The sequence below is a fragment of the Elephas maximus genome, chromosome 21 (genome assembly GCF_024166365.1).
Source record: "Elephas maximus indicus isolate mEleMax1 chromosome 21, mEleMax1 primary haplotype, whole genome shotgun sequence".
NCBI classification, from domain to species: Eukaryota; Metazoa; Chordata; class Mammalia; order Proboscidea; family Elephantidae; genus Elephas; species Elephas maximus.
In genome coordinates, this window is record NC_064839.1 from 44,583,738 (window position 1) to 44,608,492 (window position 24,755).

General features: G+C 42.8%; 1 protein-coding gene across 4 annotated transcripts in view; it reads left to right on the forward strand.

The window, feature by feature from the left end:
- The window catches only part of WWOX (WW domain containing oxidoreductase), a 1,109,212-nt gene that overhangs the window by 702,959 nt on the left and 381,498 nt on the right, over positions 1-24,755 (forward strand). The gene's annotated exons all lie outside the window — the stretch shown is intronic.

A 24,755-nucleotide genomic window follows, 5' to 3' on the forward strand; every position in this document is an offset into this window, starting at 1 on the left:
CCTTGAATTTTTTCTTCAGTTCTTTCAGCTTGAGAAATGCTGAGAGTGTTCTTCCCTCTGCAGGTTTTTGCACATTTCATTACAATACTTTGTTTTCTCCAGCTGCCCTTTGAAATCTTCTGTTCAGCTCTTTTACTTTGTCATTTCTTCCATTCATTTTAGCTACTCTACACTCAAGAACAAGTTTCAGAGTCTCTTCTGGCATCCATTTTGGTCTTTTCTTTCTTTCCTGTCTTTTTAGTGATCTCTTGCTTTCTTTGTGTCTGATGTCCTTAATGTCATTCCACAACTCACCTGGTCTTCAGCCATTAGTGTTGAATGCATCAAATCTATTCTTGAGATGGTCTAAATTCAGGTGAGAGATACTCAAGGTAGTATTTTGGCTCTCATGGACTTGTTTTAATTTTCTTCAGCTTCAACTTGAACTTGCATATGAGCAATTGATGATCTGTTCAGCAGCCGAGCCCTGGCCTTGTTCTGACTAATGATATCGAGCTTCTCCATGGTTTCTTTTCACATATTTGATCCCTGTGTATTCCATCTGGCTAGGTCCATGTGTATAGTTGCCATTTGTGTTGTTGAAAAAAGGTATTTGCAATGATAGGATGTTGATCTTGCAAAATTCTATTATGCAATCTCTCAAGTTGTTTCTATCACCAAAGCCGTATTTTCCAACTACTGATCCTTATTCTTTGTTTCCAGCTTTTGAATTCCAATGACCAATAATTATCAATGCATCTTGATTTTATGTGTGATCAATTTTAGACTGCCAAAATGGATTAAAGATCTTCAATTTCTTCATCTTTGGGATTTGTGGTTGGTGTGTAAATTTGAATAAGAGTCATATTAACTGATCTTCCCTATAAACCCATTGTCGTTGTGTCAATGTCACTCATAGCTACTCTATAGGAGTGAGTAAAACCCAAAACCAATGCCATTGAGTCGATTCCGACTCATATAGGAGTGAGTAGAACTGCCAAATAGGGTTTCCAAGGAGCAGCTGGTGGATTCAAATTGCCCACCATTTGGTTAGCAGCTGATCTCTTAACCTAGGTATATGGATATTACTCTGTTATTGACAGCATTGTACAATGGGATAGATCTTGAAATGTTCTTTCTGACAATGAATGCAACATCATTCCTTTTCAATTTGTCATTCCCAGCATAGCAGACTGAATAACTGTCCAAATGAAAATGGCCAATACCAATCAATTTCAGCTCACTAATGCCTGATATATCTATCTTTAAGTGTTTCGTTTCTTTTTTGAAAACTTCCAATTTTCCTAGATTCATACATTCCATGTTCCAATTATGAATGGATGTTTGCAGCAGTTTCTTCTCATTTAGTTCGGTGCCATGTCAGCAAATGAAGGTCCTGAAAGCTTTACTCATTAAGATTGACTCTACTTCGAGGAGGCAGCTCTTCTTTAGTCATATTTTGAGTGCCTTCCAAGCTGAGGGGCTCATTTTCCCACACTGTATCAGACAGTGTTCCACTGCTATTTATTAGGTTTTCACTGGCCAGTTTTTTTAGAAGTAGATCGCCAGGGCCTTCTTCCTAGTCTATCTTAGTCTGGAAGTTCTGCTGAAACCTACCCACCATGTGTGACCCTGCAGGTATTTGAAATACCAGTAGCATAGCTTTCAGCATCACAGCAACATACAAGCCATCATGGTACAACAGACTGACAGATGAGTGGTGGCCTAATAGGTAAACCTGTAGTAAACCAAAGGAAAAAAAGAAAAAACCCACTGCCATTGAGTCAATTCCGACTCATAGCAACCCTATAGGACAAAGTAGAACTGCTCCATAGGTTTCCAAGGAGCGCCTGGTAGATTCGAACCGCCGACCTTTTGTTTAGCAATCGTAGCACTTTAACTGCTATGCCACCAGGGTTTCCAAACATATAGTAAATTCTTATCGTATCATGTTGTAGGAAAATACTGAGATATTTGTGAGTTTTTTCTTTCTTATTTGTATACACACTTCATTTTCCATAATTAGCTGATATTTAGTTTTTATGAGAAAAAATTGTTCAGCAGCTTAAATTTACCTTTAATATTGCTACTGACTTTTGCTATTTCACTTTAAAAAGTCAAAATGTGAAGTAGTCTACCTGACAAAAATAGTTAAGGCCGTAAAAACTTTTTGTTTTATTTTCCCCCTAAACTTCCTTTTCTTTTTCTTCTGTCCTAAGTTTTATGTATATCGCTCTTTGAAAAACGCTCTGACTTTCTGGTCTGAGAATCAGCTTCTGTGGCTTCCTTAATACCTTTCAAGTGTTAGATTAAAAATTAATAACGTTTTTATAAGGTGGTGACCAGAAAGGAATGTGATACTTCTTCAGCAGGGTTTTGCCAGGCTCCGGGATAATCTATTCTAATTTCTGCAGACACATTTTTGTCCTGGTGAGAAAGAGCTATAATTATGTCCGTGTAATTCTGCTGGGCTCTGGCTTTGATCTGCGTGTGTGAGAGTAGGAATGGGTGTGTATGGATGCATGCACGTGTGTGCATTTTAATCGAGTATCTATTGTAATCCTGAGGGGTTATTAACAGCAACAGCAGGCCTCCTTTGAGATCAATCATATTCATTTGGTGTTTGTTTTCTACTACCTAATACTTGCTGCTTTCTCTTTGTCGCTGTTAGTTCTGTGCGTCATATGTCAGACCAGGATGAGTGAGGCACACTCAGTTCGGGCTTATTTTATTTTTTTCCTCCTTCCTTAGTCACCACCTTTGCTAATTTCAGGCGGTCAGCACATTTGGCAAGTTTGTAGCTGCTTGCCTGACCAAGCCATTAATCTATATTAGAAAATGTAGAGGCCCCAGCTCTAACCTTCCAGAAACTTCCCTGCCCCCCCATTCTGCAGCTTATTTTACAAACCCCTTGGTTTAAGGCACCCATTGTTTCTTTTGTATGTTTGTTTGTTTTGTTTTTCCTCTTCTCTTTCTGCTTGAATATCTGCACTTTATAACGGTGCCCTGGCACAAGGAGCTGTGGCTTAAGTTTTCTGTCCCAAATAGTGTGTTTCTTCCCAGGAGAGAATCGAGCTTGGCTAGATCCACTTCCCCCAGCCAAATGGAGTCCGTTACTGGGATACCGTTCCAGTACTTTCTCCTAGAACGTTACAGCAAGAATGTGCTTCCACTTCGAGTGTCGTTAAGGCAATAATTTGAAATCTTTCTGTACTTTTATTTACCCTGTCCCTCTGCCTCCTTTTTAGCCCCCTGATGGAATGAGTTCTGTTTCCTAAAATTCTTGAAAAAAAAAAAATATGCATTTTTCCATTTTAACTCAAAGGAGTTACATTCAAAAGATGCTATTTTTTCTCTCTAGTTCTTTGATCCTAAGACCCACAGTCCAATAAAGCTGCCAAAAAAAAAAAAAAAAAAAATGTTGACTTTTCCATGTATGTACAAAGCATTAAAAAGAATCAGTGTTCTTTGCTAACGTATATGATTTTGAGATCTACACTCTATGGATTACATCCAGTTCTGTAGAATCTATGCAACTGCACTCCTTAGTCCTGGAAGGAACCACAGAGAACATCTGTGTCTTTTCAGGACAAAAGTTCTGCCTTCAGACAACACCTGATGTGGTGTGCTGATATGTAAAACAAGTCAAAGCCAAGGTCTTCTGGTTGGAGTTGAGGGAAGTGGAGCAATGTCCTGCTCACTTAACCTCCCATTTGGGCCCCTGAGGCACCCTAGGGCTCTCCAGGGTATGGTTCATGCGCTAGAGATCTTGGCTTCTTCAAGACCCTGTCCCTCTGCCCTTGTGTCCCCGGAGGTCAACCTCAAGGGTCTCCCTTGCCCTCTATAAAAAAAAAAAAACATAACCAACCCCTTTGCCATCAAGTTGATTCAGACTCATAGTGACCCTATATAGGTCAGAGTAGAACTAACCCATAGGGTTCCCGAGGCTGTAATCTTTACAGAAGCAGACTGCCACATCTTTACTCCATGGAGCAGTTGACCTTTTGGTTAGCAGACAAGTACTTAACCACTGTGCCACCCAAACCCACTGCAGTGCCCTCTATATCAGGTTGTATTTAGCAGTGGTGAGCACCAGCAGGAGCCCTGGTGGTGAAGTGGTTAAGAGCTCGGCTGCTAACCAAAACATCGGTAACTCGAATCTACCAACTGCTTCTTGGAAACCCTATGGGGCAGTTCTACTCTGTCCTAGAGGGTTGCCATGAGTCGGAATCAACTTGACAGTAATGGCAATGGGTTTGGGCACCAGCAGGAAATCAGAAGAAAGTAAAATTGGGCTATTTATTCCTCAGGCTCCCTCCCTGCAGGGCATAGGCTGTCTGTCCTTTTGTGGAAGGTTCCCACCATACAGCTGGCCAGGGCAGGAGCTGTTCCTGCTTTTACTAACTAATCCTCCACTAAACCTTGCTGGTTCCTTAAACTGTGACCTTTGCAAACAATACCTTCATTAAATCCTCCTGAAGTTACGCATTTTGAGTGTGCCCTGTGTGTGTGTCTCTCTCTCTCTCAACCCTGGTGGCATAGTGGTTAAGAGTTTGACTGATACACAAAACGTTGGCAGTTTGAATCCGCCAGGTGCTGCTTGGAAACCTTGTGGGGCAGTTCTGCTCTGTCCTATAGGGTTTTTGTGCATCAGAATAGACTCGATGGCAATGGGTTTGGATTTTTGGTTTGATCTTTCTCTCACCAGGACCCTGACCAATTGAAAATAGCTTGAAGATGCAGATGGTGGCCAACTCCTTGCCCGATGCACACACTTTCATCCAAAACGCACATTTATGGGGGTGAGGAAGGGGAACTTTGCAAGAAGACTTTGCCTGAGCTGTGGCTGCATTTTCTTCCTCAGGTTGCAAGCCTCCCTTTCCTTCCTGTTCTTTCAGAGAGGTCTGGAAAGGAGCTAAAAAGCTAGATGTGCAATGGATCAGGCCGAGGCCAAGGGCAGCCACAGGCGGGCCTCTCTGCCAGTGTTTAAACGACCCTCGTGTTGCTGCCTGGCTGCCTGCAAGTACAAGCTCACACATCTGGCTCATCTGTCGGCGCCTGAATGTAACCTTGAAAATGACTCCAAGAGCTCTTCAGGGCCTCAGTGCTCTCCTCAGCCCACTCACTGGCCCTGTTCTCTCCCAGATGTTCCCAAGTCCCCTGGGTGGCATTGTGTGTCCTTCCTAGTATATTGCTTAATCATCCCAGACCTGTAGGGTCAAGAGGTCCCAACTAGAACATGGCAGAAATCTCCTTGTAACTGTTCTGCCTTTCGCCTGTGGAATCCCTCAGGCTTTAATGTAAATGTTCTTCAAAATGAGGGCTTGTTATTTTAATCAAATCCTGAACTTGACCTCTCTGATAAACCCTTGGATAGAGAATTGATGTAAATTTGGGACACTGGCCAGGTTTAGGAGGCAAGAGAAAGAGAGCACCCTCCTCTCTTCCAACACTTGGGTTCCCAAAGAAATAAAATGATATGAATGTTCACTTCATTTTTCCTGATCCACCGAGGACTCCAGATGTAAGCTCATTGATAGTCTTGGTGTGTTCTTCAGTATTTGTGCTTTTAATAGATATTGCAAGTGTGTTTAATGTGAAAATAGAAACGGAGGACTCTTAAAAGAGCTTACTCAAAATCCTGCCAATTACTGAAGACTTTCAGACAAGAAGGAGCCACATTTTTTTTTTCAACTTTTTTTTCTTTTGATACAGGGAGGAAAATGTTTCCACAAAAGCCTGGCCCTTTGTCTTTAAAAATATTCTTCTCTTGGGTACTGGGTTGTAATAGTAAATACAGATGTAACTGTGTCACATTAAATGCGCGACCAAATGACAGTAAAATGTTCGGGACGCTGTTATGTCACTTTAAAATGCATTCAAACCCAAACCCGTTGCCATCAAGTCAATTCCAACCCACAGCGACCCTATAGGACAGAGTAGAACTGCCCCAAGGGGTTTCCAAGTAGCAGTTGGTGGATTCAAACTGCTGATCTTTTGACCACTTGACCACTGCACCATCAGGGCTCCTTAAAATGCATAGTGTCATCAAATAATGTGCAATTGCTATGAAAAAAACTGGTTGTAGCTCTGATTTTGCAGGTCAATGTTTTTCCGTTTCCTGAGAAGATAATCTCTAAGTCAAAAGTCAGGCAGCGCCAAAGTGCTCATCTGTGTAATGTCTTTCAGCTTCCAAAATTTCTCATCACCTGGTTACATGCATCTGAACACAAGAAATGGCCAAAATTCCATTGCAAGTCCTGAAGTGTGATATTATTAGACAGAAACGAACAAGTAAATACCTTGGGCCCAAGCCATTGCCCAAACTGATCCTGAGTTGGCTTGGGGTCTGACCAACTGTTTCAGATCCGGCAGTCTGAAGTAATTTTGTGGAAATGCAAAGGTCAAATTGTCCATAACCTCTGCAGCCCCTGGTGGAGCTAAGGAATTAAAAGTTGCTTAAACCTTTTTCCTGTTGCCAGTTTTCTTAAACATTAGCCTGTTCCATTAAAAAAAAAAAAAAAAAAAACTGATTCACAAAGAATAGAGAAGCTTAGCCAACTGCAATTTCAAAGTATTGCCTCTTAAACCCAGGCCAAAGTGTGTAGACTTGATAGAATTCTGATTAATGCATCTTATTACATTAATTTTCGAAGGAACCCAAAGGCATTTTTCCTATTCCTAGTGCAGTTTGGCCTGCCAGAAGCATTTGTCCACTTAAAGAGCTAATATCTCCAGCTACCAACAGCCATAAAACTGAAAATCTATCGGAATAGTTGGCTTCTTTAGATGCGCATAAGGCACAGTACAAAATAGATATAGAACTTGGCTGAACTTTGCTTCAAATTTGCCAATCAAAACTCACAAACCCGTGCCAAGTTGGCTACAAAACCTCATGCTTGGAGCCAGCACTAATTATGTCAACAAGTAGTTCAAGCTTAGCCCCTGTTACGTCCTGCACTTGGGGGCGTTGGGATAACTCTTTAGGGTATAAGCAAACTGACCCTGCTCAGGCGAGTTCTGTGTTCTCTCAGCTTTCTCCGAAAACTTCCAGAACCTCCTTGGGTCCCAGTCCTTTCTGTTCCTCTGGGGTGTGCCTCCCTGCCCACTGTCTTAGATGGAAAGGATCTTGAGTGAAGCAAATGGCTCCAGTGAAAGGTTTTCTGGCAAGGCCAAGTCTTTGTAACTTCATGGATGATTTTCTTTAGAAATGAGAAACCTTATCATTGGGTTTTCCAGGGAGCTGACTCTGAGGTGGAGTTTACTGGACAGAACTTTTCTTAGGGATTACCCTTGGGATTGAAGGTCCCTGGGTGGTGCATACACTTTGTGCTTGACTACTAACTCAAAGGTTGGTGGTTCAAACCTACCCAAGAGCAACCCAGAAGAAAGGCCTGGTCATCTGCTTCCATAAAGATTACTACTCTGTAACCCATGGGGCTGTCATGAGTTGGAATTGACTCGATGGCAATGAGTTTGATTTGGTTTTACCCTTGGGATCAATACTTCTGGAGCGGAGGAGCATGGAGCATGGTGGGCAGAGGGAGACACAGAGACAGACACACACAGGGGGGTGAAAGATGCCAAGGAATACCAAAGAACTCCCAGGGCTACAGGCAAGGAAGCACCCTCCCCTAGAGCCAGTGCCCTACTTTGGGCTTCTAGCCTCCAAAACAGCGAGACAATAAATTCCTGTTCTTTAAAGCCACCCATTTGTGGTATTTGTGTTACAGTAGCAGTAGGTAACAAAGATACCAGTCAAGTCATTCACTGTCTGGGGCCTTAGTTTCCTCTTCTCTGAAATGGAGCCAAAGTTTGCTGTTAAGCAAAAGTGAGAATATTGGCAGAATAAAGTGGAGGTTAGGTATGTGGGTTAAGAACAGAGCTGGGAAGCCTGGGCTTGCAACCTAGTTCCTTACCTGAATGTTCTTGGGTAAGTCGCTTAATCTCTTTAAGCCTCAGTGTGTTCAGCTGTAAAATGGGTGGTTGTTCTGAACATTAAACGATGTAGTGGTGAAGGACGTGGCACTGTACTTGGCTCATAGTGTTAACTTGTTAATTCTGCAACAGAACTCCATTCCCTTCTCCTTCTATGCCCTCGCCAATGGACTGGCCTCTGTGGGCTCAACATGGTTTTTTAAAATCTCCTTAATCTCATCTGGTTCCTAGGTAAAATGAGCCAAGTTCAACCAGCCAGTTGTCCTAATAAGTGATCCAGTCAGCCACCATTTATTTGTGTCAATAAATGTCTTCATGGATCCCAGTGTGTTTGAGGGCACAAGGCATTTTTATGCGTAAGTGAAATCTTGACAGCATCTCTGATGAGAATTCAGAGTCCGGGCCTTTGAACCAGACAGACTTGAACTCAAACCTGGGTCTGCACCTTCCTAGAGGGACTGGTTATTTTTTTCCACTAAACATCTGTAAAATGGGGATGCTAATGTGGTAAAAAAATGTGGTAGTATGCAGAAAATCAGATAATGCAAGTGAAATCTTTTCTTATTATTTACCTGTGTGTTGCAATCTTTATCATTCTGTTGACAACTATTGAGCGTCACTCATGGACCTGTACTTTAGTAAGTACTGAGGATACACAAAGCCATGGTTCCTCCTTGCAGGAGACAGGAGAGAAATCCCAAGCTACTTAAGCATAGCCACAATAAAAAAGCATGAATAGTAATGGCCACTCATAAGAATTGATCCCAAAGAGCCAAGTTTGCAGGACAGGAATGTTCTTCCACATACATGGCCCGAATCTCTGGCCACCACAGCCTCTGCACACCCAGAATCAGTGAAGTTGCCCATGACTATCAAGAAAATATAGGCAGTTTTTCTTGGGGTCACTGGGGGCAGACTGAGAATATGGCCACCTAAGATATGCTAAGACCCTCAGTGAAAATAAAAATAATTGGTCCTCTCTTCAGGCAGGTGCCTGGCGTTTTAATACTAACCACACTGCCTGTATTAGCTTCTTAAGGCTACCATAACACATTACCACAAACTGGGTGGTTTAAAACAATGTAAATTTGTCATCTCTCAGTTCTGGAGGCCAGAAGTTCGAAATCAAGGTGTCGGTAGGGTTGGTTCCTCTAGAGGCTCTGAGGAAGAAACCATTCTCTCCTAGCTTCTGGTGGTTGCTGACGATCCTTGGCGTTCTTCGACTTATAGACACATCACTCCAACTTCTGCCTCCAAATTCACATGGTCTTCTTCTCTGTGTGTATCTCCGTGTGTGCTCTCTTATTCTTGTACAGACACCATCATTGGATTTAGGGCCCACCCAAATCCAGTATGATCTCATCTCGATCCTTAACTTAATTACATTTGCAAAGACCCTATTTTCACATAAGATCACCTGCTGAAATTTCGGGTGGACGTGAATTTGGGGTGAGGGGGGGACACTCTATTCAACCTACTGCACTGCCTTAATGTATGTGGGACTTCCCTCAGCCTTTCTCCTGATGCCTTTTCTGCACCTACTGTGAGTTGTACTTAACATTAGCCTCCCGTCACCCATGTTCAGCCTCATCTCTACCCCATGAGCACAAAAGGTGTGATAAAAGTGAGAAAACTGAGGTCCAGATGTGCAGAGTGACTTGTGCAGGTCACACAGGTAGTGATGGTGAAGGTTGAAGTCAACTGAACCAGCTGTGCCTGGCTTTAAGGGTATCTTCCCCTCTCCCCCATGCAAGGCACCCTCGTAGTGCAATGGTTAAGCACTCAATTGCTAACATAAAGGTTGGCAGTTCAAATCCACCCACTGGCTCCACAGTAGAAAGACCTGGTGATCTGCTTCCATAAAGATCACAACCTAGGAAACCCTGTGAGGCAGTTCTGCTCTGTTATGTGGGGCTACTGTGAATTGAAATGGACTTATTGGCACCTAGCAACAGCTCCCCCACCTCATTCATACCCATGACTTCTCGGTCATATTTTGAGAACACAAAGACAAATAAAGTGAATGAATTTCAGGGTTGTAAAATGCTGTGGTTCTTGTCTTTGCCCATTATATAATCTTAACAGCAACCGGAATGTTTGCGGTACAGATCACAAGAGGGTTATTCATTCCCAAGAGTGTCATGGGGTCAAGCTTAGGTGACCTGTGGTATTTTTATACCGTGATGTTTATATGTATATAGCTTTTAAAGTAAAGTTGCCTTCAGGAAGCACCGAGGTGTGTGACATTTCGTAGGTGAGGAAAAGAGGCTCAGGAAAGTAAGATGCTTCCTGGGACTTAAATCCTACAAGTCAGTCTATTTCTAATGCAAAGGGCCCAGCATAATGCTGGACACAAAGTATATGTTCAGTAAATGTCATTTCAGGGTCAGGCTTCTGAGTCCAAACCAAGTCATTCTCAACTAAAGTTTTAAATATCGAACTCTTCAGTGTCTTAGAAATCTTGAGCCAACTTGAATTCTCATCTCTAACTAGGATTTTAAGTATGTCAAAAAAAAGAAGAAGAAGCTTCAGGGTCTAGACATCTGGAACCAAGATGCACAGTTTTCCAAATAGTTGGCATATTGTTTTGAATCCTTCCATCATATTCCCCTCCAGAGAGTGACTTTGCAGGGCTAAAGCTTTTTATAGGACACCATCCTTGTGGAACACACAGACACTTAGCATATTTAAGTTGGAATCCAAGGGAACTTGAGTGTTGGGGGGGATTTCTAAGGAAGCCTGCTTTCTCTTCAAGGATGTAATCAACTTGAAAAGTAATCCCTGAAGAGCAGCCATTTGTGAATTAGGAAGGGAGAGAAAAAGGTACTAAAAAGAAACAGGATAAAGGAGCTCGATTAAGCAAAGAGAACTGGAAAAAGAAAATGAGGACTTCGTGTTGTTTGTAAACTTGTGAATAAATCTGTCGAAGAAATATCGGATTCATATTCAACTTGAAAAACAGGGTAAGGCCTTTTATTGCATGCTTAGAAGTTTGAATACACTTTCAGTAGCTCCACGTTATCTCAAATTAAATCTTAAATTGAGCTTGTGGTTCTGTGAATTAGCACTCCGGCCTTTCAGCCCTGCTGCTGAGGTCATTCAAATCTAATGGTGGAAGTGGTCACAGGGTCAGGCCCTGGGCTGCGGTGTATAGAAATGCCTTAATGATGCCGGAAAATGTTTGCATGTTGCAGCTGGGGCTCTGGGCCGTGGGGGGCTGAGGAGGGAAGGGGTTTGATAGTTACATTATTGTATCAGCAGCCTGTGCAAACAGGAAGTATAAAATCCCACCCCACCCCACTATTCCACGTGGAAATGAGAGGCAAGTGCTTTCTAAAGGGAAGTCACCATTATTTCATGTTAGCTATGGCGACCCACACCTTGGAAGGAGAAGGACGTCACCTGTCTGTGTAACTGCAAACAGCATTTTAAAGATGTCCTATTCATTGAACAGATGTTTTATAAGGGCCTTGCCTTGGTTATAGTACATGTTGTTTGGCAAACTAAACCTGGTCCTGGAGTCGGGGAATTTATATACATGGATGCATATATACGTGCAAACTGTACGCATTGAAGAACGACTGAGCACATGCTGGAGTCCCGGTGTGGTACAAACAATTAAACTGCTCGGCTGCTAACTGAAAGGTTCAAGTGGTGAGTCCACCCAGAGGCAACCTCAGAAGAAAGCCCTGGAGATCTGCTTCTGAAAAATCACCCGCCGAAAACCTTACGGAGCACAGTTCTGCTCCGACGTGCACGGGGTCCTCGTGAGTCAGAGTCGACTGGACAGCAACGGTTTTTTTTTTTTGGTTTAAGCACATGCTGGTAGGGAAAGTACGGGTAGGTTCGCTTTTACTGAATGCCCTGGCTTTTCTCTTTCCCGAAGGGAGGGACTGGCCTCCCTGGAACTTTCTACATGCCTCCATTGTAGCTCTCTAGCTTCTGAATCCAAAATTTTGTTTTGTTTTCTATTACTTTATTTCATTTTACTTTCTATTTATTGAAACCTTGAACTGAGGTTTAAAACACTATTCCATTTGATATTTGAACATTCTTTAGAAATATATAATGGTTAAAAAAAACCTTCTAATTTAATTTTTTGAACCGTTCCCTGCTATGCTAGACACATCCAGATATTTTATTGCTTTTTTCCTGTGGATAGTTTTTCTAATAATTAAAACAATAAACTTAGTAATAATGACAGAACTTTTATTGACCCAATCGTGTGATTGTTTGATTGGCTGGAGTCAGTCCAAGCTCTTTCCAAAGGCTGGCTCATTGAATCTAGAACTATATTTATCTCATTCATTCGTGCGTTCATTCTTTTAATCAATATTTGAGTACCTGCTAGGTGCTGGGGAGAGGCTACCAAAATACTTTAGGGTATCAGTCACTTTGTGTGGAAGCAGAACTGGCCAGGTAAAGAGAGGAGGGGACTCACATTTCTTTTGGGTGTAGTTTTTTCATCACTTTTTGTTGTTGTTGTTAGTAGTAATGATAGCAATGGAAGAGGCAGAGTTACAACAGGAACCGTTGTGTGCCAACCATGAGCCACGGGACCATGTGCATTCTCATTAATCATACCCCAAGCCCTCCAGGTTAAAGGAAAATGTTGTTATTGCTAGTTGCCATCGAATGGGCTCTGATTCACGGCAACCTTATGTATAACAGAACAAAACGTTGCCTGGTCCTGCGTCATCTTCATGATTGTTGGCAGTTTCAGTCCATTGTTGTAGCTACTGTGTCAACCCTTTTCATGGAGGATTTCCCTTGTTTTTGCTGACTTGCTACTTTACCAAACATTATGTCCTTTTTAGTGATTGGTCTTTCCTGATGATGTGTCCAAAGTAAGCAAGCCAACGTCTGGCCATCCTCACTTCTAAGGAGCATTCTGGTTGTATTTCTTCCAAGACTGGTGCATTCATTCTTCTGGCAGCCCACAGTATATTCCATATTCTCTGCCAGTACCACAATCTGAATGCACCAGTTCTTCTGTCTTCCTGTTTCATTGTCCAGCTAATGATAATACTCTAATGCCCTACTTTTTAGATGACAGTGCTGAAGCTCAGGGAGGAAAAGTGAGTTTCATAAACCAAAGGCAGGGCTGAGATTCCTGCCAGGACTGCTCCCAGGGCAGCTTCTTCTTACTGCACTGTCCTGCCTCCTACAGGGAGGTCTGAGAAAGGCAGGGTCCTTTCCAGGGTTGAGAGAATCTCAAGGGATGTTCTCATATCTAATCCAGAGGCAGCAGAGAAAGTAATCGGCTCAGCTCTGAGGAATACCATTTAAACCCCACCTCCGGCCCCTCAGTCCCCAGCCAAAAAGGTCAGGATTGCCTCAGGACCATTGTTGTGGGAGTAAAAACAAAAAAACCTGTTGCCATCAAGTGGATTTGGATTCATAGTGACCCTATAGGACAGAGTAGAACTGCCCCATAGGGTTTCCAAGGAGTGGTTAGTGACTCCAAACTGCCAGCCTTTTGGTTAGCAGCCATAGCTCTTAACCATTGTACACCAAGGCTCCATTTGGGGAGTAAGCGGCAGGAAACGAACCTGAATCATACTGGGTTAGGGGGAGGTGAGAGGTAGGTGGTGTGCATGCAAGGCTGGAGCCTGTCTCTATTTGAAACTTTGATATGCTGTTCACTGTGGATCTTTTGGCATTCATTTTGATTTTTAAAAATACTCCATTATGATATTTTAATGGACTACAAATGTTATTGGTTTTGGGCACCCCCTTTAAATTTTGTACCCAAAGTGAGTGTCTCACTCTCCTCACCCTGTCTTGACCCTTAATCCTAGTGTATTAGTATCCTGTGGCTGCTGTAACAGAGGACAGATGAGTGAATAACCGAAGGGCTGAGCCTCTGAAGTAATGAGCACCGAATGCCTGCCAGCTGGGTGCTAAGGAATTTGCACAAATTACATCAGAGCAGCTTTTTGAGGGCAGGGAGACCCCAGAGCTGAAAGGACCCTGAGATGGTGACTTCTGAGAGAACCAGGTAGGAACCACATCCATCATCAGGCCAGTGTTATATTAGGACAGGAGCCAAGCACACCCCTACCTCCTTATTAGGAGCCAGGTTCCTTTGGAGTTACCTATGGGCATGGGGAGGTGGGGCGGGGGCTCACTGACATGATGGCGCCAGAGTTGCAGTAGAAATTGTTAGGTCATGAAGGGGAATTAGTGGCTGGGTGTCAGTAGGTGCAAATTGCTGCAGGCATTGGTGACTGGGAGCCCTGGTGTCTCTATTACCTCCTCGGGCCATGAGGCCTTAATGACACCCCTGCCAACAATACAAGAGGCAGCCAGTGACAGTAGGGAAGAGGGATGCCGGCTAATCTAATCTGAACACCTCACTGGGGGACTGGAGCCTGGGGACGGCCCGGCTCCTGTTCCCTGTCACAGTGGCAAAGACAATGACAATAAAAGATCAGCCTCTGGAGAGAAGAGCCTTCGGATGCTAATCCAAGGCCGTGTCAGAACTGTGGGATGCAGAGCAGGAAATCACTCCCGTGTGTGGATGTGTGTGGAGGAGGCTGGGCAACAAAGAGGAGGAAAGGGTTAGGAGTAACATGTAGGGCACACCTGCCGTGCACAGGGCTCTGCCATCAACATCCCCATCATCATTACTGTTATCTGCAATCTCTGTGGTGTCTACAATATGCCCAGCACTGCACTGGGCACTTCTAATTATCAATAATATATAATTACGTATAGTAATTTAATTAGTAACAATTCATCTTATTTATTAAGGTCCTGCTTTGTGAGTGCCAAATGCTGTTAGGCACTTATATATTAATAATAAACATTACACAATCTAGCATTTATGTGCCAACCCCTACACTATGCCTTTTATTAATTATGGTACTGTATTGTGTGCCAATTACGTGCAGGGAAATTTTATTAATAGCTTATACTATCATTATCTCTAATTCCAACCCAATAAAGTGGGTACTATCTGAGCAATCTGAGGCTCAGAGAGCTGGATTTGAAAGCAAATAATGGAGGTGCTTAAGCCTCAGTCCCTTGCACAGCATTTTCTGGGTTCTATAGACATCTTGTTTAATCCTAAAACACAGATGCAGTTCTCCCCATTTCATAGATGAGGAAATAGAGGTTAAGGAATTTGCCAAAGCTACAAAATATTGCAGAGTATCAAATTTGGGATTTAATGCCTTGACCCTCTCCCCCTGCCATTCCAGAATGCTGCACCTTGGGAGCTGGGAGCTGGGCCTAGTCTGGTCTCATGGGCCGAGGGACAGCTATTAAAGGCACTGGGCAGAACCAGCCATTGACCAGGCTTCTAGTTGGCGAGAAGGCGTAGAGGGTTAGCCTGTGGACGTTCCAGGGGAAGGGAAGAGGATTAGGTCTAATTTCTAAGCAGTGGCTCCTCCTGCCTAAATTAGGTCTCTCTGGGAGCCCTCGGGTGATACAGTTAACATGATTGGCTGCTAACGGAAAGGTTGTTGGTTCCAGTCCCCTGAGAGACACCTCAGAAGAAAGGCCTGGTGATCTACTTCTGAGAAATCAGCCACTGAAAACCCTGTGGAGCACAGTTCTACTCTGACACACACGGGGTTGCGAGGAGTTGGAGTTGACTTCATGACAAGTGTGTCGTTGGTCTTTTATTCACATTAATGGTGCTTTTGTGAGAAGCGTTGTATGAGAATCAACCTCCTGTAGGGGTGCTGGAAAGCATATTCTGGAGTCAGGCTGAACAGGTTCAAATCCCAGGTCTATAACATGCAGTCGGCAGAGGTGCAATGCTGTGGGCCTGTGGCTTGCTTAAAATACTTAAGCAGCAGCGACAGCAACAAAGGATGAAGAAGAAGGAGGGAAGGGATAAAGGAAGGAGAGAGAGGGGAGAAAGGAAGGAAGTAGTGTCAACCTTAGTAATTTCATATCTACTAAGATGATTTTTTTTTTTAAGATGATAGGTAAGGAGGCCTGGTGGTGCAGTGGTTAAAGCGATTGACTGCTAACTGAAAGGTCAGCGGTTCAAAACCACCAGCGGTTCCATGGAAGAAAGATGTGGCAGTCTGCTTCCGTGGAGATTTATAGCCTTGGAAACCTGCTTTGAGTTGAAATTGACTCGATGGCAGTGGGTTTGGTTTTGGTTGGTTTAGGATGTGAGGTTATTATATTATTTTCTTCCGTTTTGTGTATGTTTGAATTTTTCACCATAAATATTAATATGCATATGTGTATATTTATATTATATATGTATATATAATCTTAATATCCACTTGATCTTAAGAAAATAGCACAAGGCTGAAGATTTCTCTCTCTCTCTCTCCTTTTTAAGAAATGGTAGCACCTATGCAGAGAGGCCTGAAAGAGTAAACAAATTACCCATTACCAGGGGAACCCCTGCCCCTAGCCCCCAGCAGATCCCCAGCGTCTTCTTTCACTCTAGGAGATATTCTCCAAGGTCACTAAATTAAGCCTTGAGACAATCGAAAAATTGAATCTCAGTACATCTATTTTCCTAACAAAATTTCCGCAGCGCCGATTGGGGCTGACAGGTGCGGCCATGCAGCTTTCTGGGCTGTTCAGGTCGATTTGGCCTAGCGGGACAGCATCAGTGTGTATTGGAGGGAACATCTGAGTGGCTCAGGGACCCCTGGGAGTCAGAGAGTTCCTTACCTCCTTGCCACTGCAAATGACTATTTCTGTCCTTCGCAGAGCTTCCCTTTCCTCCTCCCCCAGCCCGTCCTCACCCCGCCCAGCAGCCAGGTCAGGCGCCTCTTCTTCAATTATTTATCAAAAAGGCCATTGTAATCATTGCAAACATGTTTAGGAGTATCTGGACCCTGTGCTTTTTTTTTTTTAATGATGCTGCTGTAATGGCATTTCCAGTGGGGTGGGGAGGGGAGCAGGATATGATGTTTTGGGAGTGAAGTCCCTGAGAGGAGGAGAGGGCTCCCTTCAAGTCCTCTCGGCCTTGCATTCACCACATTTGGGCTGTTGGAGGGGCCCTGAGAGGTAGGAACCACTGGGGATTTAGAGGCAGAGGACACCTGCTCTTTCATGGACCAGCCTGGCAACTTTGGAGGCTGTGTCCCCTCTCCAGCCTTTGTTTCCTCATCTGTAGTCTGCACTTTAGCCACTGCTTTCCAACTTTCCTGCTGTGCATGCTCTCCTGGGGACCTGGGATACCACCTGAAGTAACCTTCCATGATCTCCAAGATTTGTCTTAAAAAATCCTGGGGATGTTTGCATTCTACTCAAAATATCTGTGTTTATTTTTATTATTTATTTAATTTATTTTTATTGTACTTTTTAGATGAGGATTTACAGAACAAACTAGTTTCTCATCAAACAGTTAGTACCCACGTTCTATGGCATTAGTTAACAACCCCACGACATGTCAGCATTCTCCCTTCTCAACCCTCGCTCCCTATTACCAGCTTTCCTGTTCCCTCCTGACTTCCAGTTCCTGCCCCAGGGCTGGTGCGCCCCTTTAGTCTTGTTTTCTTCCATGAGCCTGTTCAGTCTTTGGCTGAGGGGTGAACCTTAGGAGTGACCTCATTACTGAGCTGAAAGGGTATCCTGGGGCCATACTCTCAGGGTCTGTGTTTATTTTAATGTAAAAATTATATTTGAATTTGCTTAAAAAAAGAAAAAAAAAGCAGTTGTCCTTGAGTTGACTCCAACTCATGGCGGCCGTGTGTGTGTCAGAGTAGAACTGTGCTCCTTGGTATTTTCAAAGGCTGATTTTTCAGAAGTAGATATTGCCAGGACTTTCTTCTGAGGTGCCTCTGGGTAAACTCAAACTGTTAATCTTTCGGTTAGCTAGCAGCCAAGTACATTAACTCTTTAGTTTACTTAGCATTGAATGAAACTGATGCTTTAGGGAGATATACCAGGTTTAGCCTGTGGCTTCGAGTATCCCCTGGTGCCTCAATTTGTAGGCTGGGGTGTATGCCCCCAACTGTATACCACCAGTGTTGATGACCTCTATGATTAGGAGGCAGGCCACATGCTTATTAGGTGTAAGACCTTGGGTAGGTCACTTGGGTTGAAGTTTTCCTCATCTATTAAAGAGTGATCATATGGTACCTATCTTGTTAAGGATATTGAAGGATCAAATAAGATAATTCATATAAAGCATAACACATAATCCTTCGTACATAATAAGTGCTTAATAAATAGTAACAGAAATAGTGATTACTGGTATTACTTCTAGCAGCTTTTAATAAACTTGTATCTGTTGTACTTTGTGCTAAGCCTTGCAATGAAAACTCTGGGAAAATACAGCAGTTGTTGTTGTTAGGTGCCATCGAGTCAGTTCCGACTCATAGCGACCCTGTGCACAACAGAACGAAACACTGCTGGGTCCTGAGCCATCCTCACAATCGTTGTTATGCTCGAGCCCATTGTTGCAGGCACTGTGTCAATCCACCTCGTTGAGGGTCTTCCTCTTTTCCTCTGACCCTGTACGTTGCCAAGCATGTTGTCCTTCTCCAGAGACTGATCCCTCCTGACAACATGCCCAAAGTATGTAAGACGCAGTCTCGCCATCCTTGCTTCTAAGGAGCATTCTGGTTGTACTTCTTCTAGGACAGATTTGTTCTTTCTTTTGGCGGTCCACGGTATATTCAATATTCTTCGCCAATACCACAATTTAAAGGCATCAATTCTTCTTCGGTCTTCCTTATTCATTGTCCAGCTTTCACATGCATATGATGCGATTGAAAATACCATGGCTTGGGTGAGGAGCACCTTAGTCTTGAAGGTGACATCTTTGCTCTTCAACACTTCGAAGAGGTCCTTTGCAGCAGATTTGCCCAATGCAATGCGTCTTTTGATTTCTTGACTGCTGCTTTCATGGCTGTTGATTGTGGATCCAGGTAAAATTAAATCCTTGACAACTTCAGTCTCTTCTCCGTTTATCATGATGTTACTCATTGGTCCAGTTGTGAGGATTTTTGTTTTCTTTATATTGAGGTGTAATCCATACTGAAGGTTATGGTCTTTGATCTTCATTAGTAAGTGCTTCAAGTCCTCTTCACTTTCAGCAAGCAAGGTTGTGTCATCTGCATAACGCAGGTTGTTAATGAGTCTTCCTGCAATCCTGATACCGTGTTCTTCTTCATGTAGTCCAGCTTTTTGTATTATTTGCTCAGCATACAGATTGAATAGGTATGGTGAAAGAATACAACCCTGATGTACACCTTCCCTGACTTTAAACCGATCAATAGCCCCTTGTTCTGTCCAAACAACTGCCTCTTGATCTATGTAAAGTTTCCTCATGAGCACAATTAAGTGTTCTAGAATTCTCATTCTTCGCAACGTTATCCATAGTTTGTTATGATCCACAGAGTTGAATGCCTTTGCATAGTCAATAAAACACAGGTAAACATCCTTCTGGTATTCTCTGCTTTCAGCCAGGATCCATCTGACATCAGCAATGATATCCCTGGTTCCACATCCTCTTCTGAAATCGGCCTGAATTTCTGGCAGTTCCCTATCAATATACTGCTGCAGCCGTTTTTGAATGATCTTCAGCAAAATTTTGCTTGCGTGTGATATTAATGATATTCTATAATTTCCACATTCAGTTGGATCACCTTTCTTGGGAATAGGCATAAATATAGATCTCTTCCAGTCAGTAGGCCAGGAAGCTGTCTTCCATATTTCTTGGCATAGATGAGTGAGCACCTCCAACACTGCATCTGTTTGTTGAAACATCTCAGTTGATATTCCATCAATTCCTGGAGCCTTGTTTTTTGCCAATGCCTTCAGAGCAGCTTGGACTTCTTCCTTCAGTACCATCGGTTCCTAATCATTTGCTACCTCTTGAAATGTTTGAATATCGACTAATTCTTTTTGGTACAATGACTCTGTGTATCCCTTCCATCTTCTTTTGATGCTTCCTGTGTCATTTAATATTTTCCCCATAGAATCCTTCACTATTGCAACCCGAGGCTTGAATTTTTTCTTCAGTTGTTTCAGCCTGGGAAACACCGAGCGTATTCTTCCCTTTGGGTCTTCCATTTCCAGCTCTTTGCACGTCATTATAATACTTTGTCTTCTCGAGGTGCTGCCCTTTGAAATCTTCTGTTCAGTTCTTTTATTTCATCAATTCTTCCTTTTGCTTTAGCTGCTCTACATTTGAGAGCAACTTTCAGAGTCTCCTCTGACATCCATCTTGGTCTTTTCTTTCTTTCCTGTCTTTTCAGTTACTCTTGCTTTCTTCATGTATGATGTCCTTGATGTCATTCCACAACTTGCCCGGTCTTCGGTCACCAGTGTTCAATGTGTCAGATCTATTCTTGAGATGGTCTCTAAACTCAGGTGGGATATACTCAAGGTCATATTTTGGCTCTCATGGACTTGCTCTGATTTTCTTCAGCTTCAGCTTGAATTTGCATATGAGCAATTGATGGTCTGTTCCACAGTCGGCCTCTGGCCTTGTTCTGACTGATGATATTGAGCTTTTTCATTGTCTCTTTTCACAGATGTAGTCAATTTGATTTCTGTATGCTCCATCTGGCAAGTTCCATGTGTATAGTCGCCGTTTATGTTGGTGAAAGAAGGTATTTGTAATGAAGAAGTTGTTGGTCTTACAAAATTCTATCATTTGATCACCAGCATTGTTTCTATGACCAAGGCCATATTTTCCAACTACCGAACCTTCTTCTTTGTTTCCAACTTTTGCAGTTAGTTGGAATAGAAAGGACCCTTGACAGGGCCTAACATCGTTGGCCCTATGTAATTTTTCTTTTTTGAGTGTTATTCTCTTTTCCCGCTTTCAACAATGGTTGTTTATGTTGCTCTTGCCACCTTTGCTTGAATTCAGTTACTCACTACTAGGTCCTTGTAGTAGTTAACTATTGCCACATAACAAGTTACTCCAAAACCTAACAGCTTTTAAAGTAACGGACATTTATTATCTCATAATTCTGGAGGCCAGGAATTAGGGAGCAGCTTAGCTAGGTGTTTCTGGCACAGGGTCTCTCATCAGGCTGTAGTCAAGCTCTCAGGTAGGGCTGCAGTCGTCTGAAGGTTTGACTGGGGCTGGAGAACCCACTTCCAAGGTGGTGCACTCACATGGTTGTTGGCAGGAGGCCTCAGTTCCTCACCGCATGGGCCTCTCCATAGGGCTGCTTGATTATCCTTACAAAATGGCAGCATGTCTCCCACAGAGTGACTGATCCAAGGGCAGAGAGGAAGCAGCAATATCTTTTATACCCTAGTTTCGGAGATCACACAATGGCGGACACTGTAACTCCAGCTTCATGCTCTTCATTGGAAGTGAGTCACAAAGGATAGACCATAATTAAGGAGAGGAGAATTCAGCTCCACCTTTTGAGAGGAGGGAAAGAACATGTGGAGATATTTGAAACCCACCCTGGCAATCTTCCACTTTAGCACTCTGGCTCTCTTGAACACCTGCTCAGTTCAGGGGCTCAGCCCTTGGCAACGGTATAAAATGTGGGGAAGTGGATTCATCCCTTGCCTCATTTCCTGCTGCTGTGAATCTGTGCCCTATAGCAGCCCTCTCAGGAGCAGTTGTAATTGGAAAGTGGACCAGCCCAAAGGAGTCAGTTTCTAACAATGGAATCACAAAAGTCAGCAGATGGGTAGAAGAAATACCTTTAGGGAGGAGACCTTTAACTCCCTCAATCATGTTCCTTAGGTATCTTTTCCAAAGACAGACCACATTCCTTTATATCCATTTAGGGGATGACTTCTGAAGTCACTGATTTTATGTGTTTATTTTTTACCTTGGAAGTAAGAAACTTTCCTTGAGAAATTGCTGTAATTAGGACGACGCAACAGGTCTCCATCAGAGTTTTCAGCTGATAGTTGGTGGAACATAGAAACGCAAAACAAGAGGGTCAGCATTTTCTCTCTTTCTACGCTGATCCCCAACTCACACGCTTTCCTATGCTCTGCTTTTTCCTCCATAGTAGCTGTGAGTCTCCCTTTTGCATAAAGGCCTGGCCATCTCCTTCTCCTCCCCAAACCCCCGCCTCCTATTTCTTCTCCTCCTCATTCTTCTTTTCTGTGAGGAAAGAAATTGGATTCAATACGTAAGACATGCATCAAGGACACTCGTTTATTGTAACCTGGTTAGACTCCCACGTCTGATTTTCTATAATCTCTCATTTGTTCTTGTTACTACACACATGTCTCTTTCTCCTGTGAATTGCTGGGGTGTGTCTAACAATCTTGAACATTTATATGGTGCTTGGAATGTTCACAGCAATTTAGTGCACATAATTACTTCAGTGCATCCTCTGTGAAACTGGGTATAGTTCTACCCATTTTGCAGATGAGGAAACTGAGGCTTAAGGGGGTTGCCCAGAGTCACACAGTTCATAAATGAGAGAGGCAAGCCTCAAGCTAGTGTCTGCTGATTTATAAATCCCATGCTCTCCCTTCCATACCACATAGGTACTATGTCTCCCTGTGGATTATAAGCCCTTTGAGGCTAAGGATTGTGTCTCTTTCTGTTTTGTATCCCTTTGGCTTTTGCCTCAGTGCCTTGCCTATATTAGGTACTTGGAACATGTCAGCTGAATGAATTAGCAGGTTTATGGAGCCCACTAAGGCTAACAATGCTGTGACCTGAATAACAACGGGATGTGAAATTTTCCCTCTTCTCGTAAATCTGCTTTGTCTTTGCTGAACAGGGCCCTTGTGTGCTGGTGACAAACACTGAGAGGCCCAAAGGCTGACCTGGGAGTGCGTCCCCATTGCAAGCTGCCCTGTGCTAAGTCTGCAGAATATTTAAATAGGGGGTTAATTTATAAAGTGAGCTACAGGAAAGTTTCCATGGTAGTTGTGCATGTGTCTCATAAATCGGCACAAATCAAATCTAGGTTTCTGTGCCCGTCAGCTCCTAGGTAAAGCAAAATTTATTGAGAGGTGTATAGGTTGCCATCCACAGAAACATGGTAAATGAGAAAAGTGTCATCTCAGGAGGTCTGAAAACAAGGTATGGAGGTTGGCAGGTACAACAAGGGTACCAAATGGGAAGTCCCCAATGCCCATTATTCAGAGGTGAATTCCAGGAATCCCTCTCTATCCTTGAACATGTCACTGACTTAATAGATTATGGGTTTTGTATATTACAGAGAGAATTTATAAATGCAGGTGTGGAAGAGATACAGACATGGAGGATTGCTACCTCTTTGTATATGTCAAATTGTTAGTTTATCTAGAACCAAACATACCGTATATAAATATGAAGCATTCTCTTTTATTATTATATCTTTTTTATAATAATCATGATTGCATATCACATTACCCTGAGCAATCATAATAGCAGTTTATATTTACTGAGGGCCTACAATGGATTCAAACATACCAATGATCATGAAGATGGCATAGGACTGGGCACCAGTTCCTTCCATTATACGAAAGGTTGCCTGCCATGAGTCAGAGCTGGTATGATGGCAACTAACAACAACAAACCATGAGCCAGACACTGTGCTGAGTATTTTACAAAGATTATTGCCAGTCCTTTGAAGGAATCAGTCTTGCAGGAATTCTTTGAGGTTGTTGTTAACATGCCCATTTTACAGAGGAGGAAAATGAAGCTCCAGGAATGAAACCAAGAGTGTTTAGCTAATGTATGGATTTGAATCTAATTTATCTAATTCCACAATTGGTTTTTCCTTTTTTTTTTTTAATTTGTCAACATTGCCTGTCATTATCACAGTGATCTTTTCACTATTTAGAAAACAAGTAGCAGCATCCTAGTAAATTTTTTTTTTTTGCCCAGCCAAGATTATTTAATATTCAACATAGCTTTTATATTTTTTTACAACATTCAAAGTGATTCACAAGATATCTTAATGGTAAGTAGAGGCTCTAAAACTACACATTGATAATAGTCAAATCCTCTTAAAGAGGACCAGCAATGGAAAATGACTTTAAAAGGGAAGCATTCTTTACAATGGAAAGTGCCTATGAGTATATTAATGGAACAATTGTGTGTTGAAGAAAGAAAAGAGGGAGTTATGTTGGAGAGGCTGTGAAATTCGACAATCAGAGCACTTAAGAATGTTTGCACAATTTTTCACACACAGATCAACTTCATACTAGCCTATGATTGACTAGACCAATTATTATGAGTGTATTTTATAGAGGAAGAAACAGAGAAGGGCGGTGACTTGTCTAAGAACACACAGCAGTCCCAGAACTCTTCCTATGCTAGTCTGATCTTGTCAAGAGATAGGACAACTGAGTGACAGGGAGAAACTAAAGTGAAGAAAAAACATGCTGTGAAAATATTGCTAGTGGACATTGAGAAAATTCCCTTGGATGTCTTAAAGGGGCCTTCTTTAAGAGATCCTCTTTCAGAGGTAAAATTCATATCTTAAATACATCCAATATTGTATTAGTTTCCTAGGGCTGCCATCAGTAAGTACCGCAAAGTGGATGGCTTTAAACAGCACAAATGTATCATTTCACAGTTCTGGAGGCTGGAAGTCCTAAAGTGTGCTGCCCAGGCCATCCTCCCTGTGAAGGCTCCAGAGGAAGAGCCTTTCCTGTGTCTCCCAGCTTCTGGTGGCCCCAGCTGCGACATAACCCCATTGTCACATGTCACTCCATCACATGGCCGTTTCCCGTCTTTCCGTCTCTTGTCTCTTTCTGTGTCTCTTCCCTTTTATAGGACATCTCTCAGATTGGATTAGGACAAACCCTACTCTGGCATAACCTCATGTTAACCTAACTGATAACATCTTCAAAGACCCCATTTGCAAACAAGTCACATTCACGGATACCAGGGGTCAGGTCTTCAACATATCTTTTTAGGGGACACAATTCAGTTCATAACAAATACAGTGAAAGCTATGAGAGCCGGAACTTGACAG